The following is a 23,926-nucleotide window of genomic DNA, read 5'->3' on the forward strand; positions in this document are numbered from 1 at the left end:
ACATCTATTCAATCGTGTAAAGCATCAAATGGTCTGTGTTTGGCACCTTTCCTGGGGGTCCATTAGTAGTATCCGATGCAACACTGCGGTTTTACTTTAACCCTTGGACCTTCCCATGGACGAAGAAGCACAGAAATTGCGTCGGGATTGAACACAAGCGTCACCATGCTACTTTCTGTCCGGGTGTGAAACGCTTCAAACAGGCTGTGTTTGGAACCTTTCCTGGGGTCCACTATCAGTATCCGTTGCACCACTGCGGTATTACTTTTAACACTGGACCTTCCCATTGGCGAAAAAACACTGACATTGCGTCGGGATTGAACACAAGAGGCACCATGCCAACTTCTATCCAGGCGTGTAACGCGTCAAATGGTCTGTAGTTGGAACCTTTCCTGGGGGTCTATTAGTAGTATCCGATGCAACTCTGCGGTTTTACTTTAACCCTTGGACCTACCCATGGTCGAAGAAGCACAGAAATTGCGTCGGGATTGAACACAAGCGTCACCATGCTACTTTCTATCCGGGTGTGAAACGCTTCAAACAGGCTGTGTTTGGAACCTTTCCTGAGGTCCACTATCAGTTCCCGTTGCACCACTGCGGTTTACTTTTACCACTGGGCCTTCCCATTAGCGAAGAAACACAGAAATTGCGTCGGGATTGAACACAAGAGGCACCATGCCAACTTCTATCCAAGCGTGTAACGCGTCAAATGGTCTGTAGATGGAACCTTTCCTGGGGGTCCATTAGTAGTATCCGATGCAACACTGCGGTTTCACGTTAACCCTTGGACCTTCCCATGGACGAAGAAGCACAGAAATTGCATCGCGATTAAACACAAGCATCACCATGCTACTTTCTATCCAGGTGTGAAACGCTTCAAACAGGCTGTGTTTGGAACCCTTCCTGAGGTCGACTAAGAGTTTCCGTTGGACCACAGCGGCATTACTTTTACCATTGGACCTTCCCATTGACGAAGAAACACAGAAATTGCGTCGGGATTGAACACAAGAGACACCATGCCAACTTCTATCCAAGCATGTAACGCAACAAACAGTCTGTGTTTGGAACCTTTCCTGTGGGTCCATTAGTAGTATCCGATGCAACTCTGCGGTTTTACTTTAACCCTTGGACCCTCCCGTTGACGAAGAAGCACAGAAATTGCGTCGGGTTTGAATACAAGCGTCACCATGCTACTTTCTATCCGGGTGTGAAACGCTTCAAACAGGCTGTGTTTGTAACCTTTCCTGGGGTCCACTATCAGTTTCCGTTGCACCACTGCGGTATTACTTTTACCACTGGACCTTCCCATTGACGAAGAAACACAGAAATTGCGTCGGGATTGTTAAGAAGAGGCACCATGCCAACATATATTCAAGCGTGTAACGCGTCAAATGGTCTGTGTTTGGAACCTTTCCTGGGGGTCCATTAGTAGTATCCGATGCAACACTGCGGTTTTACTTTCACTCTGGGACCTTCCCATGGACGAAGAAGCACAGAAATTGCGTCAGGATTGAACACAAGCGTCACCATGCTACTTTCTATCCGGGTGTGAAACGCTTCAAACAGGCTGTGTTTGGAACCTTTCTTGGGGTCCACTATCAGCTTCCGTTGCACCACTTTGGTATTACGTTTACCACTGGACCTTCCCATTGACGAAGAAACACAGAAATTGCGTCGGGATTGAACACTAGAGGCACCATGCCAACTTCTATCCAAGCGTGTAACGCGTCAAATGGTCTGTGTTTGGAACCTTTCCTGGGGGTCCATTAGTAGTATCCGATGCTACACTGCGGTTTTACTTTAACCCTTGGACCTTCCCATGGACGAAGAAGCACAGAAATTGCGTCGGGATTGAACACAAGCGTCACCATGCTACTTTCTGTCCGGGTGCGAAACGCTTCAAACAGGCTGTGTTTGGAACCTTTCCTGGGGTCCACTATCAGTTTCTGTTGCACCACTGCAGTATTACTTTTACCATTGGACCTTACCATTGACGAAGAAACATAGAAATTGCGTCGGGATTGAACACAAGAGGCACCATGCCAATTTCTATCCAAGCGTGTAACGCGTCAAATGGTATGTGTTTGGAACCTTTCCTGGGGGTCCATTAGTAGTATCCGATGCAACACTGCGGTTTTACTTTCACTCTGGGACCTTCCCATGGACGAAGAAGCACAGAAATTGCGTCGGGATTGAACACAAGCGTCACCATGCTACTTTCTATCCGGGTGTGAAACTCTTAAAACAGGCTGTGTTTGGATCCTTTCCTGGGGTCCACTATCAGTTTCCGTTGCACCACTGCGGTATTACTTTTACCATTAGACCTTCCCATTGGCGAAGAAACACTGAAATTGCGTCGGGATTGAACACAAGAGGCACCATGCCAACTTCTCTCCAAGCATGTAACGAGTCAAATGGTCTGTGTTTGCAACCTTTCCTGGGGGTCCATTAGTAGCATCCAACGCAACACTGCGGTTTTACTTTAACCCTTGGACCTTCCCATGGACGAAGAAGCACAGAAATTGCGTCGGGATTGAACACAAGCGTCACCATGCTACTTTCTATCCGGGTGTGAAACTCTTAAAACAGGCTGTGTTTGGATCCTTTCCTGGGGTCCACTGTCAGTTTCCGTTGCACCACTGCGGTATTACTTTTACCATTGGACCTTCCCATTGGCGAAGAAACACTGACATTGCGTCGGGATTGAAGACAAGGGGCACCATGCCAACTTCTATCCAAGCGTGAAACGCGTCAAATGTTTTGTGTTTAAAACTTATCCTGGGGGTCCATTGGTAGTATCCGATGCAACACTGCTGTTTTACTTTAACCCTTGGACCTTCCCATGGACGAAGAAGCACAGAAATTGCGTCGGGATTGAACACAAGCGTCACCATGCTACTTTCTATCCGGGTGTGAAACTCTTAAAACAGGCTGTGTTTGGATCCTTTCCTGGGGTCCACTGTCAGTTTCCGTTGCACCACTGCGGTATTACTTTTACCATTGGACCTTCCCATTGACGAAAAAATACTGAAATTGCGTCGGGATTGAACACAAGAGGCACCATGCCAACTTCTATCCAAGCGTGTAACGCGTCAAATGGTCTGTGTTTGGAACCTTTCCTGGGGATCCATTAGTAGTATCCGATGCAACACTGCTGTTTTACTTTAACCCTTGGACCTTCCCATGGACGAAGAAGCACAGAAATTGCGTCGGGATTGAACACAAACGTCACCATGCTACTTTCTATCCGGGTGTGAAAATCTTCAAAACAGGCTGTGTTTCGAAGCTCTTCTGGCGTCCACTGTCAGTTTCCGTTGCACCACTGCGGTATTGCTTTTACCATTGGAACTTCCCATTGACGAAGAAACACAGAAATTGCGTCGGGATTGAACACAAGAGGCACCATGCCAACTTCTATCCAAGCGTGTAACGCGTCAGACAGTCTGTGTTTGGAACCTTTCCTGGGGGTCCATTAGTAGTATCCGATGCAACACTGCGGTTTTACCTTAACCCTTGGACCCTCCCATTGACGAAGAAGCACAGAAATTGCGTCGGGTTTGAATACAAGCGTCACCATGCTACTTTCTATCCGGGTGTGAAACGCTTCAAACAGGCTGTGTTTGGAACCTTTCCTGGGGTCCACTATCAGTTTCCGTTGCACCACTGCGGTATTACTTTTACCACTGGACCTTCCCACTGACGAAGAAACACAGAAATTGCGTCGGGATTGAGAACAAGAGGCACCATGCCACCATCTATTCAAGCGTGTAAAGCGTCAAATGGTCTGTGTTTGCAACCTTTCCTGGGGGTCCATTAGTAGTATCCGATGCAACACTGCGGTTTTAATTTAACCCTTGGACCTTCCCATGGACGAAGAAGCACAGAAATTGCGTCGTGATTGAACACAAGCGTCACCATGCTACTTTCAATCCGGGTGTGAAACGCTTCAAACAGGCTGTGTTTGGAACCTTTCTTGGGGTCCACTATCAGCTTCCGTTGTACCAGTTTGGTATTTCTTTTACCACTGGACCTTACCATTGACGAAGAAACACAGAAATTGCGTCGGGATTGAACACAAGAGGCACCATGCCAACTTCTATCCAAGCGTGTAACGCGTCAAATGGTCTGTGTTTGGAAGATTTCCTGGGGGTCCATTAGTAGTATCCGATGCAACACTGCGGTTTTACTTTCACTCTGGGACCTTCCCATCGACGAAGAAGCACAGAAATTGCGTCGCGATTGAACACAAGCGTCACCATGCTACTTTCTATCCGGGTGTGAAACGCTTCAAACAGGCTGTGTTTGGAACCTTTCCTGAGGTCCACTATCAGTTTCCGTTGCACCACTGCGTTATTACGTTTACCACTGGACCTTCCCATTGACGAAGAAACACAGAAATTGCGTCGGGATTGAACACAAGAGGCACCATGCCAACTTCTCTCCAAGCATGTAACGAGTCAAATGGTCTGTGTTTGCAACCTTTCCTGGGGGTCCATTAGTAGCATCCAACGCAACACTGCGGTTTTACTTTAACCCTTGGACCTTCCCATGGACGAAGAAGCACAGATATTGCGTCGGGATTGAACACAAGCGTCACCATGCTACTTTCTATCCGGGTGTGAAACTCTTAAAACAGGCTGTGTTTGGGTCCTTTCCTGGGGTCCACTATCAGTTTCCGTTGCACCACTGCGGTATTACTTTTACCATTGGACCTTCCCATTGGCGAAGAAACACAGAAATTGCGTCGGGATTGAACACAAGGGGCACCATGCCAACTTCTCTCCAAGCATGTAACGAGTCAAATGGTCTGTGTTTGCAACCTTTCCTGGGGGTCCATTAGTAGCATCCAACGCAACACTGCGGTTTTACTTTAACCCTTGGACCTTCCCATGGACGAAGAAGCACAGATATTGCGTCGGGATTGAACACAAGCGTCACCATGCTACTTTCTATCCGGGTGTGAAACTCTTAAAACAGGCTGTGTTTGGATCCTTTCCTGGGGTCCACTATCAGTTTCCGTTGCACCACTGCGGTATTACTTTTACCATTGGACCTTCCCATTGGCGAAGAAACACTGAAATTGCGTCGGGATTGAACACAAGGGGCACCATGCCAACTTCTATCCAAGCGTGAAACGCGTCAAATGTTCTGTGTTTAAAACTTATTCTGGGGGTCCATTAGTAGTATCCGATGCAACACTGCTGTTTTACTTTAACCCTTGGACCTTCCCATGGACGAAGAAGCACAGAAATTGCGTCGGGATTGAACACAAGCGTCCCCATGCTACTTTCTATCTGGGTGTGAAACGCTTCAAACAGGCTGTGTTTGGATCCTTTCCTGGGGTCCACTATCAGTTTCCGTTGCACCACTGCGGTATTACCTTTACCATTGGACCTTCCCATTGACGAAAATATACTGAAATTGCGTCGGGATTGAACACAAGAGGCACCATGCCAAATTCAATCCAACCGTGAAACGCGTCAAATGTTCTGTGTTTGGAACTTTTCCTGGGGATCCACTAGTAGTATCCGATGCAACACTGCGGTTTTTACTTTAACCCTTGGACCTTCCCATTGACGAAGAAACATAGAAATTGCGTCGGGATTGAACACAAGAGACACCATGCCAACTTCTATCCAAGCATGTAACGCAACAAACAGTCTGTGTTTGGAACCTTTCCTGGGGGTCCATTAGTAGTATCCGATGCAACACTGCGGTTTTACTTTACCGCTTGGACCTTCCCATGGACGAAGAAGCACAGAAATTGCGTCAGGATTGAACACAAGCGTCACCATGCTACTTTCTATCCGGGTGTGAAACGCTTCAAACAGGCTGTGTTTGGAACCTTTCTTGGGGTCCACTATCAGCTTCCGTTGCACCACTTTGGTATTACGTTTACCACTGGACCTTCCCATTGACGAAGAAACACAGAAATTGCGTCGGGATTGAACACTAGAGGCACCATGCCAACTTCTATCCAAGCGTGTAACGCGTCAAATGGTCTGTGTTTGGAACCTTTCCTGGGGGTCCATTAGTAGTATCCGATGCTACACTGCGGTTTTACTTTAACCCTTGGACCTTCCCATGGACGAAGAAGCACAGAAATTGCGTCGGGATTGAACACAAGCGTCACCATGCTACTTTCTGTCCGGGTGTGAAACGCTTCAAACAGGGGGTGTTTGGAACCTTTCCTGGGGTCCACTATCAGTTTCTGTTGCACCACTGCAGTATTACTTTTACCATTGGACCTTACCATTGACGAAGAAACATAGAAATTGCGTCGGGATTGAACACAAGAGGCACCATGCCAATTTCTATCCAAGCGTGTAACGCGTCAAATGGTATGTGTTTGGAACCTTTCCTGGGGGTCCATTAGTAGTATCCGATGCAACACTGCGGTTTTACTTTCACTCTGGGACCTTCCCATGGACGAAGAAGCACAGAAATTGCGTCGGGATTGAACACAAGCGTCACCATGCTACTTTCTATCCGGGTGTGAAACGCTTCAAACAGGCTGTGTTTGGAACCTTTCCTGAGGTCCACTATCAGTTTCCGTTGCACCACTGCGGTATTACGTTTACCACTGGACCTTCCCATTGACGAAGAAACACAGAAATTGCGTCGGGATTGAACACAAGAGGCACCATGCCAACTTCTCTCCAAGCATGTAACGAGTCAAATGGTCTGTGTTTGCAACCTTTCCTGGGGGTCCATTAGTAGCATCCAACGCAACACTGCGGTTTTACTTTAACCCTTGGACCTTCCCATGGACGAAGAAGCAGAGAAATTGCGTCGGGATTGAACACAAGCGTCACCATGCTACTTTCTATCCGGGTGTGAAACTCTTAAAACAGGCTGTGTTTGGATCCTTTCCTGGGGTCCACTATCAGTTTCCGTTGCACCACTGCGGTATTACTTTTACCATTGGACCTTCCCATTGGCGAAGAAACACTGACATTGCGTCGGGATTGAAGACAAGGGGCACCATGCCAACTTCTATCCAAGCGTGAAACGCGTCAAATGTTTTGTGTTTAAAACTTATCCTGGGGGTCCATTGGTAGTATCCGATGCAACACTGCTGTTTTACTTTAACCCTTGGGCCTTCCCATGGACGAAGAAGCACAGAAATTGCGTCGGGATTGAACACAAGCGTCACCATGCTACTTTCTATCCGGGAGTGAAACGCTTCAAACAGGCTGTGTTTGGATCCTTTCCTTGGGTCCACTATCAGTTTCCGTTGCACCACTGCAGTATTACTTTTACCATTGGACCTTCCCATTGACGAAAAAATACTGAAATTGCGTCGGGATTGAACACAAGAGGCACCATGCCAACTTCTATCCAAGCGTGAAACGCGTCAAATGTTTTGTGTTTAAAACTTATCCTGGGGATCCATTAGTAGTATCCGATGCAACACTGCTGTTTTACTTTAACCCTTGGACCTTCCCATGGACGAAGAAGCACAGAAATTGCGTCGGGATTGAACACAAACGTCACCATGCTACTTTCTATCCGGGTGTGAAAATCTTCAAAACAGGCTGTGTTTCGAAGCTCTTCTGGCGTCCACTGTCAGTTTCCGTTGCACCACTGCGGTATTGCTTTTACCATTGGAACTTCCCATTGACGAAGAAACACAGAAATTGCGTCGGGATTGAACACAAGAGGCACCATGCCAACTTCTATCCAAGCGTGTAACGCGTCAGACAGTCTGTGTTTGGAACCTTTCCTGGGGGTCCATTAGTAGTATCCGATGCAACACTGCGGTTTTACTTTAACCCTTGGACCCTCCCATTGACGAAGAAGCACAGAAATTGCGTCGGGTTTGAATACAAGCGTCACCATGCTACTTTCTATCCGGGTGTGAAACGCTTCAAACAGGCTGTGTTTGGAACCTTTCCTGGGGTCCACTATCAGTTTCCGTTGCACCACTGCGGTATTACTTTTACCACTGGACCTTCCCACTGACGAAGAAACACAGAAATTGCGTCGGGATTGATAACAAGAGGCACCATGCCAACATCTATTCAAGCGTGTAAAGCGTCAAATGGTCTGTGTTTGCAACCTTTCCTGGGGGTCCATTAGTAGTATCCGATGCAACACTGCGGTTTTAATTTAACCCTTGGACCTTCCCATGGACGAAGAAGCACAGAAATTGCGTCGGGATTGAACACAAGCGTCACCATGCTACTTTCAATCCGGGTGTGAAACGCTTCAAACAGGCTGTGTTTGGAACCTTTCTTGGGGTCCACTATCAGTTTCCGTTGCACCACTGCGGTATTACGTTTACCACTGGACCTTACCATTGACGAAGAAACACAGAAATTGCGTCGGGATTGAACACAAGAGGCACCATGCCAACTTCTATCCAAGCGTGTAACGCGTCAAATGGTCTGTGTTTGGAACCTTTCCTGGGGGTCCATTAGTAGCATCCAATGCAACACTGCGGTTTTACTTTAACCCTTGGACCTTCCCATGGACGAAGAAGCACAGAAATTGCGTCGGGATTGAACACAAGCGTCACCATGCTACTTTCTGTCAAGGTGTGAAACGCTTCAAACAGGCTGTGTTTGGAACCTTTCCTGGGGTCCACTATCAGTTTCTGTTGCACCACTGCGGTATTACTTTTACCATTGGACTTTACCATTGACGAAGAAACATAGAAATTGCGTCGGGATTGAACACAAGAGGCACCATGCCAATTTCTATCCAAGCGTGTAACGCGTCAAATGGTATGTGTTTGGAACCTTTCCTGTGGGTCCATTAGTAGTATCCGATGCAACTCTGCGGTTTTACTTTAACCCTTGGACCCTCCCATTGACGAAGAAGCACAGAAATTGCGTCGGGTTTGAATACAAGCGTCACCATGCTACTTTCTATCCGGGTGTGAAACGCTTCAAACAGGATGTGTTTGGAACCTTTCCTGGGGTCCACTATCAGTTTCCGTTGCGCCACTGCGGTATTACTTTTACCACTGGACCTTCCCATTGACGAAGAAACACAGAAATTGCGTCGGGATTGATAACAAGAGACACCATGCCAACATCTATTCAAGCGTGTAACGCGTCAAATGGTCTGTGTTTGGAACCTTTCCTGGGGGTCCATTAGTAGTATCCGATGCAACACTGCGGTTTTACTTTACCCCTTGGACCTTCCCATGGACGAAAAAGCACAGAAATTGCGTCGGGATTGAACACAAGCGTCACCATGCTACTTTCTATCCGGGTGTGAAACGCTTCAAACAGGCTGTGTTTGGAACCTTTCCTGAGGTCCACTATCAGTTTCCGTTGCACCACAGCGGTATTACGTTTACCACTGGACCTTCCCATTGACGAAGAAACACAGAAATTGCGTCGGGATTGAACACAAGAGGCACCATGCCAACTTCTATCCAAGGGTGAAACGCGTCAAATGGTCTGTGTTTGCAACCTTTCCTGGGTGTCCATTAGTAGTATCCGATGAAACACTGCGGTTTTACTTTAACCCTTGGACCTTCCCATGGACGAAGAAGCACAGAAATTGCGTCGGGATTGAACACAAGCGTCACCATGCTACTTTCTGTCCGGGTGTGAAACGCTTCAAACAGGCTGTGTTTGGAACCTTTCCTGGGGTCCACTATCAGTTTCCGTTGCACCACTGCGGTATTACTTTTACCATTGGACCTTACCATTGACGAAGAAACACAGAAATTGCGTCGGGATTGATAACAAGAGGCACCATGCCAACATCTATTCAAGCGTGTAACGCGTCAAATGGTCTGTGTTTGGAACCTTCCCTGGGGGTCCATTAGTAGTATCCGATGCAACACTGCGGTTTTATTTTACCCCTTGGACCTTCCCATGGACGAAAAAGCACAGAAATTGCGTCGGGATTGAACACAAGCGTCACCATGCTACTTTCTATCCGGGTGTGAAACGCTTCAAACAGGCTGTGTTTGGATCCTTTCCTGGGGTCCACTATCAGTTTCCGTTGCACCACTGCGGTATTACTTTTACAATTGGACCTTCCCATTGGCGAAGAAACACAGAAATTGCGTCGGGATTGAAGACAAGGGGCACCATGCCAACTTCTATCCAAGCGTGAAACGCGTCAAATGTTCTGTGTTTAAAACTTATCCTGGGGGTCCATTAGTAGTATCCGATGCAACACTGCTGTTTTACTTTAACCCTTGAACCTTCCCATGAACGAAGAAGCACAAAAATTGCGTCGGGATTGAACACAAGCGTCCCCATGCTACTTTCTATCCGGGTGTGAAACGCTTCAAACAGGCTGTGTTTGGATCCTTTCCTTGGGTCCACTATCAGTTTCCGTTGCACCACTGCGGTATTACTTTTACCATTGGACCTTCCCCTTTGACGAAGAAACACAGAAATTGCGTCGGGATTGAACACAAGAGGCACCATGCCAACTTCTATCCAAGCGTGTAACGCGTCAAATGGTCTGTGTTTGGAACATTTCCTGGGGGTCCATTAGTAGTATCCGATGCAACACTGCGGTTTTACTTTCACTCTGGGACTTTCCCATGGACGAAGAAGCACAGAAATTGCGTCGCGATTGAACACAAGCGTCACCATGCTACTTTCTATCCGGGTGTGAAACGCTTCAAACAGGCTGTGTTTGGAACCTTCCCTGAGGTCCACTATCAGTTTCCGTTGCACCACTGCGGTATTACGTTTACCACTGGACCTTCCCATTGACGAAGAAACACAGAAATTGCGTCGGGATTGAACACAAGAGGCACCATGCCAACTTCTCTCCAAGCATGTAACGCGTCAAATGGTCTGTATTTGGAACCTTTCCTGGGGGTCCATTAGTAGCATCCAATGCAACACTGCGGTTTTACTTTAACCCTTGGACCTTCCCATGGACGAAGAAGCACAGAAATTGCGTCGGGATTGAACACAAGCGTCACCATGCTACTTTCTATCCGGGTGTGAAACGCTTCTAACAGGCTGTGTTTGGAACCTTTCTTGGGGTCCACTATCAGCTTCCGTTGCACCACTTTGGTATTACTTTTACCACTGGACCTTCCCATTGACGAAGAAACACAGAAATAGCGTCGGGATTGAACACTAGAGGCACCATGCCAACTTCTATCCAACCGTGTAACGCGTCAAATGGTCTGTGTTTGGAACCTTTCCTGGGGGTCCATTAGTAGTATCCGATGCTACACTGCGGTTTTACTTTAACCCTTGGACCTTCCCATGGACGAAGAAGCACAGAAATTGCGTCGGGATTGAACACAAGCGTCACCATGCTACTTTCTGTCAAGGTGTGAAACGCTTCAAACAGGCTGTGTTTGGAACCTTTCCTGGGGTCCACTATCAGTTTCTGTTGCACCACTGCGGTATTACTTTTACCATTGGACTTTACCATTGACGAAGAAACATAGAAATTGCGTCGGGATTGAACACAAGAGGCACCATGCCAATTTCTATCCAAGCGTGTAACGCGTCAAATGGTATGTGTTTGGAACCTTTCCTGGGGGTCCATTAGTAGTATCCGATGCAACTCTGCGGTTTTACTTTAACCCTTGGACCCTCCCATTGACGAAGAAGCACAGAAATTGCGTCGGGTTTGAATACAAGCGTCACCATGCTACTTTCTATCCGGGTGTGAAATGCTTCAAACAGGCTGTGTTTGGAACCTTTCCTGGGGTCCACTATCAGTTTCCGTTGCACCACTGCGGTATAACTTTTACCACTGGACCTTCCCATTGACGAAGAAACACAGAAATTGCGTCGGGATTGAACACAAGAGGCACCATGCCAACTTCTATCCAAGCGTGAAACGCGTCAAATGGTCTGTGTTTGGAACCTTTCCTGGGTGTCCATTAGTAGTATCCGATGAAACACTGCGGTTTTACTTTAACCCTTGGACCTTCCCATGGACGAAGAAGCACAGAAATTGCGTCGGGATTGAACACAAGCGTCACCATGCTACTTTCTGTCCGGGTGTGAAACGCTTCAAACAGGCTGTGTTTGGAACCTTTCCTGGGGTCCACTATCAGTTTCCGTTGCACCACTGCGGTATTACTTTTACCATTGGACCTTACCATTGACGAAGAAACACAGAAATTGCGTCGGGATTGAACACAAGAGGCACCATGCCAACTTCTATCCAAGCGTGTAACGCGTCAAATGGTCTGTGTTTGGAACATTTCCTGGGGGTCCATTAGTAGTATCCGATGCAACACTGCGGTTTTACTTTCACTCTGGGACCTTCCCATGGACGAAGAAGCACAGAAATTGCGTCGCGATTGAACACAAGCGTCCCCATGCAACTTTCTATCCGGGTGTGAAACGCTTCAAACAGGCTGTGTTTGGAACCTTTCCTGAGGTCCACTATCAGTTTGCGTTGCACCACTGCGGTATTACGTTTACCACTGGACCTTCCCATTGACGAAGAAACACAGAAATTGCGTCGGGATTGAACACAAGAGGCACCATGCCAACTTCACTCCAAGCATGTAACGCGTCAAATGGTCTGTATTTGGAACCTTTCCTGGGGGACCATTAGTAGCATCCAATGCAACACTGCGGTTTTACTTTAACCCTTGGACCTTCCCATGGACGAAGAAGCACAGAAATTGCGTCGGGATTGAACACAAGCGTCACCATGCTACTTTCTATCCGGGTGTGAAACGCTTCTAACAGGCTGTGTTTGGAACCTTTCTTGGGGTCCACTATCAGCTTCCGTTGCACCACTTTGGTATTACTTTTACCACTGGACCTTCCCATTGACGAAGAAACACAGAAATTGCGTCGGGATTGAACACTAGAGGCACCATGCCAACTTCTATCCAACCGTGTAACGCGTCAAATGGTCTGTGTTTGGAACCTTTCCTGGGGGTCCATTAGTAGTATCCGATGCTACACTGCGGTTTTACTTTAACCCTTGGACCTTCCCATGGACGAAGAAGCACAGAAATTGCGTCGGGATTGAACACAAGCGTCACCATGCTACTTTCTGTCAAGGTGTGAAACGCTTCAAACAGTCTGTGTTTGGAACCTTTCCTGCGTTCCACTATCAGTTTCTGTTGCACCACTGCGGTATTACTTTTACCATTGGACTTTACCATTGACGAAGAAACATAGAAATTGCGTCGGGATTGAACACAAGAGGCACCATGCCAATTTCTATCCAAGCGTGTAACGCGTCAAATGGTATGTGTTTGGAACCTTTCCTGGGGGTCCATTAGTAGTATCCGATGCAACTCTGCGGTTTTACTTTAACCCTTGGACCCTCCCATTGACGAAGAAGCACAGAAATTGCGTCGGGTTTGAATACAAGCGTCACCATGCTACTTTCTATCCGGGTGTGAAACGCTTCAAACAGGCTGTGTTTGGAACCTTTCCTGGGGTCCACTATCAGTTTCCGTTGCACCACTGCGGTATAACTTTTACCACTGGACCTTCCCATTGACGAAGAAACACAGAAATTGCGTCGGGATTGAACACAAGAGGCACCATGCCAACATCTATTCAAGCGTGTAACGCGACAAATGGTCTGTGTTTGGAACCTTTCCTGGGGGTCCATTAGTAGTATCCGATGCAACACTGCGGTTTTACTTTACCCCTTGGACCTTCCCATGGACGAAAAAGCACAGAAATTGCGTCGGGATTGAACACAAGCGTCACCATGCTACTTTCTATCCGGGTGTGAAACGCTTCAAACAGGCTGTGTTTGGAACCATTCCTGAGGTCCACTATCAGTTTCCGTTGCACCACTGCGGTATTACGTTTACCACTGGACCTTCCCATTGACGAAGAAACACAGAAATTGCGTCGGGATTGAACACAAGAGGCACCATGCCAACTTCTCTCCAAGCATGTAACGAGTCGAATGGTCTGTGTTTGCAACCTTTCCTGGGGGTCCATTAGTAGCATCCAACGCAACACTGCGGTTTTACTTTAACCCTTGGACCTTCCCATGGACGAAGAAGCACAGAAATTGCGTCGGGATTGAACACAAGCGTCACCATGCTACTTTCTATCCGGGTGTGAAACTCTTAAAACAGGCTGTGTTTGGATCCTTTCCTGGGGACCACTATCAGTTTCCGTTGCACCACTGCGGTATTACTTTTACCATTGGACCTTCCCATTGGCGAAGAAACACTGAAACTGCGTCGGGATTGAAGACAAGGGGCACCATGCCAACTTCTATCCAAGCGTGAAACGCGTCAAATGTTCTGTGTTTATAACTTATCCTGGGGGTCCATTAGTAGTATCCGATGCAACACTGCTGTTTTACTTTAACCCTTGGACCTTCCCATGGTCGAAGAAACACAAAAATTGCGTCGGGATTGAACACAAGCGTCCCCATGCTCCTTTCTATCCGGGTGTGAAACGCTTCAAACAGGCTGTGTTTGGATCTTTTCCTGGGGTCCACTATCAGTTTCCGTTGCACCACTGCGGTATTACTTTTACCATTGGACCTTCCCATTGACGAAAAATACTGAAATTTCGTCGGGATTGAACACAAGAGGCACCATGCCAACTTCTATCCAAGCGTGTAACGCGTCAAATGGTCTGTGTTTTTAACCTTTCCTGGGGATCCATTAGTAGTATCCGATGCAACACTGCTGTTTTACTTTAACCCTTGGACCTTCCCATGGACGAAGAAGCACAGAAATTGCGTCGGGATTGAACACAAACGTCACCATGCTACTTTCTATCCAGGTGTGAAAATCTTCAAAACAGGCTGTGTTTGGAAGCTCTTCTGGCGTCCACTGTCAGTTTCCGTTGCACCACTGCGGTATTGCTTTTACCATTGGAACTTCCCATTGACGAAGAAACACAGAAATTGCGTCGGGATTGAACACAAGAGGCACCATGCCAACTTCTATCCAAGCGTGTAACGCGTCAGACAGTCTGTGTTTGGAACCTTTCCTGGGGGTCCATTAGTAGTATCCGATGCAACACTGCGGTTTTACTTTAACCCTTGGACCCTCCCATTGACGAAAAAGCACAGAAATTGCGTCGGGTTTGAATACAAGCGTCACCATGCTACTTTCTATCCGGGTGTGAAACGCTTCAAACAGGCTGTGTTTGGAACCTTTCCTGGGGTCCACTATCAGTTTCCGTTGCACCACTGCGGAATTACGTTTACCACTGGACCTTCCCATTGACGAAGAAACACAGAAATTGCGTCGGGTTTGAATACTAGCGTCACCATGCTACTTTCTATCCGGATGTGAAACGCTTCAAACAGGCTGTGTTTGGAACCTTTCTTGGGGTCCACTATCAGCTTCCGTTGTACCAGTTTGGTATTTCTTTTACCACTGGACCTTCCCATTGACGAAGAAACACAGAAATTGCGTCGGGATTGAACACAAGAGGCACCATGCCAACTTCTCTCCAAGCATGTAACGAGTCAAATGGTCTGTGTTTGCAACCTTTCCTGGGGGTCCATTAGTAGCATCCAACGCAACACTGCGGTTTTACTTTAACCATTGGACCTTCCCATGGACGAAGAAGCACAGAAATTGCGTCGGGATTGAACACAAGCGTCACCATGCTACTTTCTATCCGGGTGTGAAAATCTTCAAAACAGGCTGTGTTTGGAAGCTCTTCTGGCGTCCACTGTCAGTTTCCGTTGCACCACTGCGGTATTGCTTTTACCATTGGAACTTCCCATTGACGAAGAAACACAGAAATTGCGTCGGGATTGAACACAAGCGGCACCATGCCAACTTCTATCCAAGCGTGTAACGCGTCAGACAGTCTGTGTTTGGAACCTTTCCTGGGGGTCCATTAGTAGTATCCGATGCAACACTGCGGTTTTACTTTAACCCTTGGACCCTCCCATTGACGAAGAAGCACAGAAATTGCGTCGGGTTTGAATACAAGCGTCACCATGCTACTTTCTATCCGGATGTGAAACGCTTCAAACAGGCTGTGTTTGGAACCTTTCTTGGGGTCCACTATCAGCTTCCGTTGTACCAGTTTGGTATTTCTTTTACCACTGGACCTTCCCATTGACGAAGAAACACAGAAATTGCGTCGGAATTGAACACAAGAGGCACCATGCCAACTTCTATCCAAGCGTGAAACGCGTCAAATGGCCTGTGTTTGCAACCTTTCCTGGGGGTCCATTAGTAGTATCCGATGCAACACTGCGGTTTTACTTTAACCCTTGGACCTTCCCATGGACGAAGAAGCACAGAAATTGCGTCGGGATTGAACACAAGCGTCACCATGCTACTTTCTGTCCGGGTGTGAAACGCTTCAAACAGGCTGTGTTTGGAACCATTCCTGGGGTCCACTATCAGTTTCCGTTGCACCACTGCGGTATTACTTTTACCATTGGACCTTACCATTGACGAAGAAACACAGAAATTGCGTCGGGATTGAACACAAGAGGCACCATGCCAACTTCTATCCAAGCGTGTAACGCGTCAAATGGTCTGTGTTTGGAACATTTCCTGGGGGTCCATTAGTAGTATCCGATGCAACACTGCGGTTTTACTTTCACTCTGGGACCTTCCCATGGACGAAGAAGCACAGAAATTGCGTCGCGATTGAACACAAGCGTCACCATGCTACTTTCTATCCGGGTGTGAAACGCTTAAAACAGGCTGTGTTTGGATCCTTTCCTGGGGACCACTATCAGTTTCCGTTGCACCACTGCGGTATTACTTTTACCATTGGACCTTCCCATTGACGAAAAAATACTGAAATTGCGTCGGGATTGAACACAAGAGGCACCATGCCAACTTCTATCCAAGCGTGAAACGCGTCAAATGGTCTGTGTTTGGAACGTTTCCTGGGGATCCACTAGTAGTATCCGATGCAACACTGCTGTTTTACTTTAACCCTTGGACCTTCCCATGGACGAAGACACACAGAAATTGCGTCGGGATTGAACACAAACGTCGCCATGCTACTTTCTATCCGGGTGTGAAAATCTTCAAAACAGGCAGTGTTTGGAACCATTCCTCGGGTCCACTATCAGTTTCCGTTGCACCACTGCGGTATTACTTTTACTATTGGAGCTTCCCATTGACGAAGAAACACAGAAATTGCGTCGGGATTGAACACAAACGTCACCATGCTACTTTCTATGCGGGTGTGAAAATCTTCAAATCAAGCGGTGTTTGGAACCATTCTTGGGGTCCACTATCAGTTTCCGTTCCACCACTGCGGTATTACTTTTACCATTGGACCTTCCCATTGACGAAAAAATACAGAAATTGCGTCGGGATTGAACACAACAGGCACCATGCAAACTTCTATCCAAGCGTGTAACACTTCAAACAGTCTGTGTTTGGAACCTCTCCTGGGTGTCGATTAATAGTATCCGATACAACACTGCGGTTTTACTTTAACCCTTGGACCTTCCCATTGACGAAGAAGCACAGAAATTGCGTTGGGATTGAACACAAGCGTCACCATGCTACTTTCTATCCGGGTGTGAAAATCTTCAAAACAGGCGGTGCTTGGAACCTTTCCTGGGGTCCACTATCAATTTCCGTTGCACCACTGCGGTATTACTTTTACCATTGGAACTTCCCATTGACGAATAAACACAGAAATTGCGTCGGGATTGAACACAACAGGCACCATGCAAACTTCTATCCAAGCGTGTAACGCTTCAAACAGTCTGTGTTTGGAACCTCTCCTGGGTGTCGATTAATAGTATCCGATACAACACTGCGGTTTTACTTTAACCCTTGGACCTTCCCATTGACGAAGAAGCACAGAAAATGCATTGGGATTGAACACAAGCGTCACCATGCTACTTTCTATCCGGATGTGAAAATTTTCAAAACAAGCGGTGTTTGGAACCATTCCTGGGGTCCACTATCAGTTTCCGTTCCACCACTGCGGTATTACTTTTACCATTGGACCTTCCCATTGACGGAGAAACACAGAAATTGCGTCAGGATTGAACACAAGAGGCACCATGCCAACTTCTATCCAAGCGTGTAACGCGTCAAATGGTCTGTGTTTGGAACCTATCCTGGGGGTCCATTAGTAGTTTCCGATGCAACACTGCGGTTTTACTTTAACCCTTGGACCTACCCATGGACGAAGAAGCATAGAAATTGCGTCGGGATTGAACACAAGCGTCACCATGCTACTTTCTATCAGGGTGTGAAACACTTCAAACTGGCTGTGTTTGGAACCTTTCCTGGGGTCCACTATCAGTTTCCGTTGCACCACAGCTGTATTACTTTTACCATCGGACCTTCCCATTAACGAAGAAACACAGAAATTGCGTCGCGATTGAACACAAGAGGCACCATGCCAACTTCTATCCAAGCGTGAAGCGCGTCAAATAGTCTGTGTTTGGAACTTTTCCTGCTTGTCCATTAGTAGTATCCGATGCAACACTGCTGTTTTACGTTAACCATTGGACCTTCCCATGGACGAAGAAGCACAGAAATTGCGTCAGGATTGAACACAAGCGTCACCATGCTACTTTCTATCCGGGTGTGAAACGCTTCAAAACAGGCTGTGTTTGGAACCTTTCCTGGGGTCCACTATCAGTTTCCTTGCACCACTGCGGTATTACTTTTACCATTAGAACTTCCCATTGACGAAGAAACTCAGAAATTGCGTCGGGATTGAACACAAGAGGCACCATGCCAACTTCTATCCAAGCGTGTAACGCGTCAAATGGTCTGTGTTTGGAACCTATCCTGGGGATCCATTAGTAGTATCCGATGCAACACTGCGGTTTGACTTTAACCCTTGGACCTTCCCATGGACGAAGAAGCACAGAAATTGCGTCGGGATTGAACACAAGCGTCACCATGCTACTTTCTATCCGGGTGTGAAACGCTTCAAAACAGGCTGTGTTTGGAACCCTTCCTGGGGTCCACTATCAGTCTCCGTTGCACCACTGCGGTATTACTTTTGCCATTGGAACTTCCCATTGAGGAAGAAACACAGAATTTGCGTCGGGATTGAACACAAGATGCACCATGCCAACTTCTATCCAAGCGTGTAACGCTTCAAACAGTCTGTGATCGGAACCTTTCCTGGGGGTCGATTAGTAGTATCCGATGCAACACTGCGGTTTTTTTTTAACCCATGGACCTTCCCATGGACGAAGAAGCACAGAAATTGCGTCGGGATTGAACACAAACGTCACCATGCTACTTTCTATCCGGGTGTGAAACGCTTCAAAACAGGCTGTGTTTGGAACCTTTCCTGGGGTCCACTATCAGTTTCCGTAGCACCACTGCGGTATTACTTTTACCATTGGAACGTTCCATTGACGAAGAAACACAGAAATTGCGTCGGGGTTGAACACAAGAGGCACCATGCCAACTTCTATCCAAGCTTGTAACGCGTCAAACAGTCTGTGTGTGGAAACTTTCCTGGGGGGTCCATTAGTAGTATCCGATGCAACACTGCGGTTTCACTTTAACCCTTGGACCTTCCCATTGACGAAGAAGCACAGAAATTGCGTCGGGATTGAACACAAGCGGCACCATGCTACTTTCTATCCGGGTGTGAAATGCTTCAAAAAGGCTGTGTTTGGAACCTTTCCTGAGTTCCACTATCAGTTTCCGTTGCACCACTGCGGTTTACTTTTACCACTGGACCTTCCCATTGGCGAAGAAACACAGAAATTGCGTCGGGATTGAACACAAGAGGCACCATGCCAACTTCTATCCAAGCGTGTAACGCGTCAAATGGTCTGTAGATGGAACCTTTCCTGGGGGTCCATTAGTAGTATCCGATGCAACACTGCGGTTTCACTTTAACCCTTGGACCTTCCCATGGACGAAGAAGCACAGAAATTCCATAGCGGTTGAACACAAACATCACCATGCTACTTTCTATCCGGGTGTGAAACGCTTCAAACAGGCTGTGTTTGGATCCTTTCCTGGGGTCCCTTAACAGTTTCCGTTGCACCACAGCTGTATAACTTTTACCATTGGACCTTCCCATTGACGAAGAAGCACAGATATTGCGTCGGGATTGAACACAAGTGTCACCATGCTACTTTCTATCTGGGTGTGAAATACTTCAAACAGGTTGTGTTTGGAACCTTTCCTGGGGTCCACTATCAGTTTCCGTAGCACCACTGCGGTATTACTTTTGCCATTGGAACTTCCCATTGAGGAAGAAACACAGAATTTGCGTCGGGATTGAACACAAGATGCAGCATGCCAACTTCTATCCAAGCGTGTAACGCTTCAAACAGTCTGTGATCGGAACCTTTCCTGGGGGTCGATTAGTAGTATCCGATGCAACACTGCGGTTTTTTTTTAACCCATGGACCTTCCCATGGACGAAGAAGCACAGAAATTGCGTTGGGATTGAACACAAGCGTCACCATGCAACTTTCTATCCGGGTGTTAAACGCTTCAAGCAGGCTGTGTTTGGAACCTTTCCTGAGGTCCACTATCAGTTTCCGTTGCACCACTGCGGTATTACTTTTACCACTGGGCCTTCCCATTGACGAAGAAACACAGAAATTGCGTCGGGATTGAACACAAGAGGCACCATGCCAACTACTATCCAAGCGTCTAACGCGTCAAATGGTCTGTCTTTGGAACCTTTCCTGGGGGTCCATTACTAGTATCCGATGCAACACTGCGGTTTCACTTTAACCCTTGGACCTTCCCATGGACGAAGAAGCACAGAAATTGCATCGGGATTGAACACAAGCATCACCATGCTACTTTCTATCTAGGTGTGAACCGCTTCAAACAGGCTGTGTTTGGAATCCTTCCTGAGGTCCACTATCAGTTTCCGTTGCACCACAGCGGTATTACGTTTACCATTGGACCTTCCCATTGACGAAGAAACACAGAAATTGCGTCGGGATTGAACACAAGAGGCACCATGCCAACTTCTATCCAAGCGTGAAACGCGTCAAATTGTCTGTGTTTGGAACTTTTCCTGGCGGTCCATTAGTAGTATCCGATGCAACACTGCGGTTTTACTTTAACCCTTGAACCTTCCCATGGGCGAAGAAGCACAGAAATCGCGTCGGGATAGAACACAAGTGTCACTATGCTACTTTCTATCCGGGTGTGAAATGCTTCAAACAGGCTGTGTTTGGAACCTTTCCTGGGGTCAACTATCAGTTTCCGTTGCACCACTGCGGTATTACGTTTACCACTGGACCTTCCCATTGACGAAGAAACACAGAAATTCCGTCGGGATTGAACACAAGAGGCACCATGCCAACTTCTATCCAAGCATGTAACGCAACAAATGGTCTGTGTTTGGAACTTTTACTGGGGATCCATTAGTAGTATCCAATGAAATGCCGCGGTTTTACTTTAACCCTTGGACATTCCCATGGACAAAGAAGCACAGAAATTGCGTCGGGATTGAACACAAGCGTCACCATGCTACTTTCTATCTGGGTGTGAAACGCTTCAAACAGGCTGTGTTTGGAACCTTTCCTGGGGTCCACTATCAGTATCCGTTGCACCACTGCGGTATTACTTTTACCATTGGAACTTCCCATTGACGAAGAAACACAGAAATTGCGTCGCGATTGAACACAACAGGCACCATGCAAACTTCTATCCAAGCGTGTAACGCGTCAAACAGTCTGTGTTTCGAATCTCTCCTGGGTGTCGATTAGTAGTATCCGATGCAACACTGCGGTTTTACTTTAACCCTTGGACCTTCCCATTGACGAAGAAACACAGAAATTGCGTCGGGATTGAACACAAGCGTCACCATGCTACTTTCTATCCGGGTGTGAAACGCTTCAAACAGGCTGTGTTTGGAACCTTTCCTGGGGTCCACTATCAGTTTCCGTTGCACTACTGCGGTATTACTTTTGCCATTGGAACTTCCCATTGAGGAAGAAACACAGAAATCGCGTCGGGATTGAACACATGATGCACCATGCCAACTTCTATTCAAGCGTGTAACGCTTCAAACAGTCTGTGATCAGAACCTTTTCTGGGGGTCGATTAGTAGTATCCGATGCAACACTGCGAATTTTCTTTAACCCTTGGACCTTCCCATGGACGAAGAAGAACGGAAATTTCATCGGGATGGAACACAAGCGTCACCATGCTACTTTCTATCCGGGTGTGAAACGCTTCAAAGAGGCTGTGTTTGGAAACTTTCCTGGGGTCCACTATCAGTTTCCGTTGCACCACTGCGGTATTACATTTACCACTGGACCTTCCCATTGACGAAGAAACACAGAAATTGCGTCGTGATTGAACACAAGAGACACCATGCCAACTTCTATCCAAGCGTGAAACGCGTCAAATGGTCTGTGTTTGGAACTTTTTCTGGGGGTCCATTATTAGTATCCGATGCAAAACTGCTGTTTTACTTTAACGCTTGGACCTTCCCATGGACGAAGAAGCACAGAAATTGCGTCGGGATTGAACACAAACGTCACCATGCTACTTTCTATCCGGGTGTGAAACGCTACAAAACAGGCTGTGTTTGGAACCTTCCCTGGGGTCCACTATCAGTTTCCGTAGCCCCACTGCGGTATTACTTTTACCATTGGAACGTCCCATTGACGAAGAAACACAGAAATTGCGTCGGGATTGAACACAAGAGGCACCATGCCAACTTCTATCCAAGCGTGTAACGCGTCAAACAGTCTGTGTTTGGAACCATTCCTGGGGGTCCATTAGTAGTATTCGATGCAACACTGCGGTTTTACTTTAACCCTTGGACCTTCCCATTGACGAAGAAGCACAGAAATTGCGTCAGGATTGAACACAAGCGTCACCATGCTACATTCTATCCGGGTGTGAAACGCTTCAAACAGTCTCTGTTTGGAACCTTTCCTGGGGTCCACTATCAGTTTCCGTTGCACCACTGCGGTATTACTTTTACCACTGGACCATCCCATTGACGAAGAAACACAGAAATTGCGTCGTGATTGAACACACGAGGCAGCATGCCAACTTCTATCCAAGCATGTAACGCAACAAATGGTCTGTGTTTGGAACTTTTACTGGGGGTCCATTAGTAGTATCCAATGCAACACTGCGGTTTTACTTTAACCCTTGGACCTTCCCATGGACAAAGAAGCACAGAAATTGCGTCGGGATTGAACACAAGCGTCACCATGCTACTTTCTATCCGGGTGTGAAACGCTTCAAACAGGCTGTGTTTGGAACTTTTCCTGGGGTCCACTATCAGTTTCCGTTGCACCACTGCGGTATTACTTTTACCATTGGACCTTGCCATTGACGAAGAAACACAGAAATTGCGTCGGGATTGAACACAAGAGGCACCATGCCAACTTCTATCCAAGCGTGAAACGCGTCAAATGATCTGTGCTTGGAACTTTTCCTGGGGGTCCATTAGAAGTATCCGATGCAACACTGCTGTTTTACTTTAAACCTTGGACCTTCCCATGGACAAAGAAGCACAGAAATTGCTTCGGGATTGTACACAAGCGTCACCATGCTACTTTCTATCCGGGTGTGAAACGCTTCAAGCAGGCTGTGTTTGGAACCTTTCCTGAGGCCCACTATCAGTTTCCGTTGCACCACTGCGGTATTACTTTTACCATTGGACCTTCCCATTGACGAAGAAACACAGAAATTGCGTCGTGATTGAACACAAGAGGCACCATGCCAACTTCTATCCAAGCGTGAAACGCGTCAAATGGTCTGTGTTTGGAACTTTTCCTGGGGGTCCATTAGTAGTATCCCATGCAACACTGCTGTTTTACTTTAACCCTTGGACCTTCCCATGGACGAAGAAGCACAGAAATTGCGTCGGGATTGAACACAAACGTCACCATGCTACTTTCTATCCGGGTGTGAAACGCTTCATAACAGGCTGTGTTTGGAACCTTTCCTGGGGTCCACTATCAGTTTCCGTAGCACCACTGCGGTATTACTTTTACCATTTGAACGTTCAATTGACGAAGAAACACAGAAATTGCGTCGGGATTGAACACAAGATGCACCATGCCAACTTCTATCCAAGCGTGAAACGCGTCAAATTGTCTGTGTTTGGAA

The sequence above is a fragment of the Schistocerca nitens genome, chromosome 2 (genome assembly GCF_023898315.1).
Source record: "Schistocerca nitens isolate TAMUIC-IGC-003100 chromosome 2, iqSchNite1.1, whole genome shotgun sequence".
In the NCBI taxonomy this organism is placed as follows: Eukaryota; Metazoa; Arthropoda; class Insecta; order Orthoptera; family Acrididae; genus Schistocerca; species Schistocerca nitens.